A 6246-nucleotide genomic window follows, 5' to 3' on the forward strand; every position below is an offset into this window, starting at 1 on the left:
AAGTGGGCTGTTCCTCTGAAAGCTCATGATACCATCTACATGTTTTGTTAGTCTATAAAGTGCTACCAGAGCAGTTTTTGTTTTTTAAGTTTATCCTGTACAGACTAACTCAGCTACCCCCTGAAGTTTACAATCTAGCAAATTAATGACAACCTCTAACTTACATGGATATGCTATAAAAACAACTTTTTGAAAAAACTAGTCATATATATACAGTATCATGAGCTTTTGTGACAAAAAACCACTTCTTCAGAAGAGATAATCTTGAGTAGAAAAAAAGGGGAGGGAAAACCCTCAAAATAAGAAGGGAAAGAAGAAAGGGGAAAAATTACCTGTCAATATAGTCCTGGTGCTAATGAGATTTATTGAGTGGGCTAGAAGTATCCCATACTTTCCTTTTGATGTCATTAGGGTGTTGAATGTAAGGAAAGCTGGTGTTATAATAAGTTAACCAGTTCAAGTCTTTGTTCAAACCAAGTGAGAAGGTGTCATATTTACATATGAAAGTCACTTCTGCACTCTCTCACTATAGCTGGCTTGTGAAATTCTTACTTTTAAGAAGAATGGCTACTTTTAAGTCCATTAATGAGTGTCCAGGCATGTTAAAATGTTCCCCTACAGGTTTCTGTGTGTTACCATTTCTAATATCTATTTTGTGTCTATTAATTCTTTGAGATTGTAGAGTTTTGCCAATATACACAGAGCACAAGTGCTACTATAAAACTTACATAAATACAGCACCTTTCATTCGGAAGGTTCTCAAAGCATATTGCAAACCAAAGATTATGATTAAGGCTGTCAATTAACGCACGTTAACACCTGCAATTAAGGTAGGGCAGAATTAACAGTGTTAAAAAAATTACTGTGTGCTAATCTGCAGAGGGCTGCAAACCAGCATGAGCTTCTCGGGAGACTCTCTGGTAAAGTGCAGTAATGAAAACCGTCAGCAGAGGGCGCACAGAAAAATGAAGCAGCCAGAAAGAAAAAAACCTGAAGACGTGATCCCAGCTCCAGTGGAGAAGTAAGCAAGAAGTAAAGACCCTGACACCTGTCCCTCTCCCCTCCCAGGTGACCATATTTTTAAAGATAAAACGGGGGGGCTGATTCTGGGGCTGACTCCCCCCTCCCAAACTCTGCACTGCTCATGGTGAAGTCTACCTGCCACCCCCACCCCAGGAATTACCCCTCCCACAAGCTTGGGGGCTGACCCCCCCACCCCAAGCCCAGTGTCATCTGTAGTTGGGGGCTGAGTCCCCTCCCAATTCTGCAGTGCCCACTTCAGAGTCTACCCCCCTCCAGCCCTGTGCCGCCTGCAGCTGGGGCTGAAATGAAAAAGGACCCTTTTGAATTGGACACAAATATATTGATGATGATTTTATAGAAAAATGTATTGAATTATTTCAGATATTGACACAATTCTGCTGTGTTTTCATGATCTATAGTGATAAAATATCAGGCAAAGTTAATGGATCAAAGCAGCAACAGTTCAGGTATTTTGAATGGGAAGTTTATGTTTAAAATACTTCCAGATCATTCTTTGCCTAAAAGGACTGTTATCTGTAGCTACTACAAGTTTGAGTTCCAATACCATTGAAGCACTTCAAGTCTTCAGTACCAACTATGTGCTAAGCATGCTTTTGCCTTCTGATCTTGTGCTACAGATAATCCACCAGCAGCAAATGAGTCCAGCCAGCCACCAAAAAGGACAATTACAGAGTTTCAGGATCGCTACAAGCGCATGGATCAAACAAAATACAACACCTTAACCAATGCTATTACAAAGTGATTAGCTATGGACTGCAGACCATACAACATTGTAAATGACAGAGGACTAAAAGATATTATTCAAATAGCATCTTCCAATCAGTCATACACCTTGCCCTCCGGAGGAACCACTGCATCACAAATAAATGACTTATATGACAATGAAAAGACTACAAAGTTGGAGCTTCTGAAAATTGCACTGGCTGTTGTTTGACTGGTGATCACTGATCATCCTTGAGCAATCATTGCTATCTTGGTGTCACATCTTGGCACATCTGATTGATGCTACACGAACACTACAGTGGCTTGCTGTAACAGTAACTCATACTAAAGAGAGACATTATGCTGAAGCATGTGCAGAGTGTTTCATGGATGTTGCGAAAGACTGGAATATTCAAGAAAAGGTGACAGCAATTACTACTGATAGTGCACATAACATGGTAGCAGCGGTCAGTCACTTGCCTTTTGAACACATGACATGTGTTACTCACAGTCTGCAGCAATCCATTACTGTAGCACTCAGTGATGGTGGTTTTGAAAATGTGCTGGGAAAATGTAGAAAACGTGTGGGTCATTTCAGACACAGTCCAGCTAACAGTACAGAGCTAGGAATACAACAAGCTGCAAATGGACAGAAACAAGAACATCTGGTACAAGATAGTTCAACCAGATGGAATTCCACATTGGCTATGATTCAGTGCCTGCTTCACAATAAAGCTGCTATCACATCCACATTAGCTCTTCAAAAGCACCATCTATCAATGCCAACAGATAAGGAGTTTGAAAAACTGCAAAAGCTAGAAACATTAAATCATCCAGACCTAGCTTCTGCAGTTAGAGATTTAGGGACATTGGAGGATTGTGTCCTTCACCATCATGTCTAACAGTCATTGACAGACCTATCCCGCATGCACTTATCTCATTCTTTTTTGAACCCACTTTTTCTTCTCTCAATGCCATACATTTCTGATTTTGCAATTGTTACACTTCTTAGAAAGCAGACATCAACTCTGAGATTACTAACTAATTATTATTTTGTCACACATGGAGAGGTGGTTGCTTCACTTTTTATTAGAAAAAATGTTTAGAATATGCCACAATACTTTGTATAAAAGTATATTTTTATATTGAAAGCCTGCTTTTTAAAATGCATTCCTGTAATAAATGCTAGAGCTGGTTTAAAATGGTGCAATGGGACTTTAAAACCACAAACAGGAAACATTTTGACTCTTATCTATGTAAATGACTATGGAGAGGCAGTAATGCACATTATGGCCACCAACAATGGGAATACAAAATAGACATCTGCAGGTAATTAAAATCTGAATAGAGCATCTGAGCTGCATAATAGTTCAATAAGTAATTTCACAGCCTTACTCAGAGATCCAGAGGTTAGTTGTGAAGAAAACTTTCCTTTCCACAATAGTTTTTGCCATGGATTCCAAGAACCTCAGTATAGACACACAAGAAAGCTCACTCAAAATTTGTCAGTGGGCTTCCCACAGGGAACTCAAGAGTAGGTCATCTACTTAGGATCTGCTTTCAAACCTGCACTAGAGGTTACTCAGCAGATGATATTGTTTGACTCACATGACCCCTTTTGTTTTCTACATAGAACTTCATTAGTTAAATTGAAGATTGAATACAGGCTTTGGTAATTGGTTTACCCTCTAATAATTAGGACTTACACCTATTTAAGGGTAATTAGCTTACTTCTACAAGATTCTCCCATTCTTCACTACACCCATGTGTTACACAACATTAGAACAAAAAATAAATCAATATTAAAGTATTATCAGTGGAACTGGAGTTAGAGGCCTACGTTTCCAGGGTGGATTGTTAAGGTGTGTCAACACAGCAAAGTTATTTCGGAATAACGGCCATTATTCCAAAATAACTATGTGAGTGTTTACACAGCAATTCCATTATTTTGAAATAATTTTGAAATAACGGACGCCTTATTCTGACTTCTGTAAACCTCATTCTAAGAAGAATAATGCCTATTCTGAAAAAATAACTATTTTGAAATAAGGCGTGTGTAGCTGCTCCACTTTCGCTATTTCAAAATAGCCCCTCACCAGGACCATTCTAAGTTATTCCTCCTGGCTCTCTAAATGGACATAGCATGTCTGCATTAGGGAAGCCTGCCTCAGACTAATTTTCTGGCTTCCCTGCAGTGTAGATGTGCTATTTTGAAATAAGCTATTTCAGAATTATTATTCTATAGATGTAGCCTTATTGACGTGGCACAAAGAAAACAGGGAATACAATGAATTAGGCTTGAAACAGCTCAGACAGCTTCTCTCATGAGAATGCAACATGGTGGCAGTGTTTGAACTGCACAGCCGTAACGTGCCATATCTGGCCATGCAAGCCATGAAACTACAGTCTGAAGCCCCTAGAGGCTTGGATTTTGCAGACACAAACCTAGCCAAAGATGGGTCTGGTGGAAGGAATTTGAGCTGCAGAGAAATGTGGTTATGCAGGAGGGTAGCAGCTGGAAAACAAAACTATTATTTCACCTTCCTGGGGAATGTGGCTGGAATGTCTGCAGCACTCCAAAGCTCATTGCTGCCTCACGTTTCACAATATCCTAGGAATCCTGGAGAGCTACTTTCCTCTGAAGTAGAACAAAAGTGTGCAAAGATGCAGGTGTAGTCCAAAGGGGAGGAGAGAAAGCCCTATGTTACTGCCTTAAGCATGCTAGCTGCTATGTGCAATTTTGAGGTCTGGACAGATTCTCTGATTCAGGACAGGATACTCTTCAGCACTTGGGATCACCACCTAAGAGAGCAGCTGCACTGGGAAAGCAAGCTCACATTAGACAGATGTTTTGACCTCAGGTATGCAGAAGAAGCCTCAAGAGAAAGGATGAAAGCTTTAGGAGGTATAACACCCTCTGAGGTACATGCAGTGTGACAGCAGCAAAGGAAAGCAGCTGGCCTTCGTTCCATGCCATGTTGTGGCATTTACTGTGGGAGACATTATGGGTAGGTTAAAAATGCACTAGGACACTATTGCAATGCAGCTGGTTTGGTCATTTTAGCAGCATATGCAAAAAGCAGAGGAAGTTCTCAAAGATTCAGTTCGAGCTGTTCAAGATGGGAATGATGCACACAATGGTGATGACATCATGACTCTGAGCATGAGAGCACAGCAAGAGCAGGCTGTTGGGACAGAAAAGCAACAAGTGATAATACTAATCACTGTGCATGTGTAACCCACACACCTAGGCTACGTCTAGACTGACATGATTTTCCGCAAATGCTTTTAACGGAAAAGTTTTTCCGTTAAAAGCATTTGCGGAAAAGAGCATCTAGATTGGCACGGATGCTTTTCCGCAAAAGCACTTTTTACGGAAAAGTGTCCGTGCAAAACCGCGTCTAGATTGGCACAAGAAAGCCCCGATCGCCATTTTCACGATCGGGGCTTTTTTTTTTTTGCAAAACAATACCGCATTGTCTACACTGGCCCTCTTGCACAAAAGCATTTGCACAAGAGGGCTTTTGCCCAAACGGGAGCAGCATAGTATTTCCGCAAGAACACTGACAATCTTACATGAGACCGTCAGTGTTCTTGCGGAAATGCAAGCGGCCAGTGTAGACAGCTGGCAAGTTTTTCCGCCAAAGCAAGTGCTTTTGCGGAAAAACTTGCCAGTCTAGATGCAGCCCTTGTGTGGTTACTGAGCAATGCAAGTGGTATCGAGACCACAGCAACAGCTAAGATCAAGAGATCTCTACAGCATGTGCTGGGCACTAACTACCTTTTAGCTCAGGGGAGAAGCTCCTCTACTCAGCTCCAGAGGTCCCAGGTTGAAATCCACCTGGTGTCAGTTACACATGCAACAAAGTTAGAAGGGAAATATCATATGTGATTTCAGCTGAAGAGTTGAGCCTCTTGCAATGTGACATTGTGCTGTTAAACAGCTTCTACTAAAGTTAGACTTTTACAGTCAGCAAGTCCAGTTAACTTGCAACCAGGAGTTTTTTTAAGAGCTGGCTGAGGAGCTCACTGGAGCATTAATAATGATTTACAGTAAGTTTTGGGGACACCACAGAAGTTGTAGGACACTGGAAGAAAGCTAACATTGTGCAAATATGTCAAAAGGATAAATGGTATGATCTGGGTAATAGGCCTGTCAATCTGGCATCAATCCTGAGCAAGATAGTGCAGCAATTGATATGGTCTAAATTAATAAAGAATTAAAGTAGGGTAATATACTTAATGCCAACATGGATTTACAAACATAGACCCTGTCAAACTGACTTGGTTTTTTTAAAAATAAGATTACTGGCTTGGCTAATAGTTTTGATTTAATACACCTAGACTTCTTTGACTTGATATGGAATGACATTGTGATTAAAAAACTCCCAGAAAGATATTAAATGAACAAAGCAAATATTAAATGGATTTAAAAGTTGGCTAACCGATAGGTCCCAAAATGTAATTGTAAATGGGGAAACATGATTGTATGGATGTGTT

The 6246-nt window shown here is 40.5% G+C and overlaps 1 pseudogene; it reads left to right on the plus strand.

The window, feature by feature from the left end:
• The first annotated feature begins 983 nt into the window (after positions 1–983).
• LOC142826840 (E3 SUMO-protein ligase ZBED1-like) lies at positions 984–2947 on the plus strand (annotated as a pseudogene).
• Positions 2948–6246: the final 3299 nt, after the last annotated feature.

Source organism: Pelodiscus sinensis, chromosome 2, assembly GCF_049634645.1.
Source record: "Pelodiscus sinensis isolate JC-2024 chromosome 2, ASM4963464v1, whole genome shotgun sequence".
NCBI lineage: Eukaryota > Metazoa > Chordata > Testudines > Trionychidae > Pelodiscus > Pelodiscus sinensis.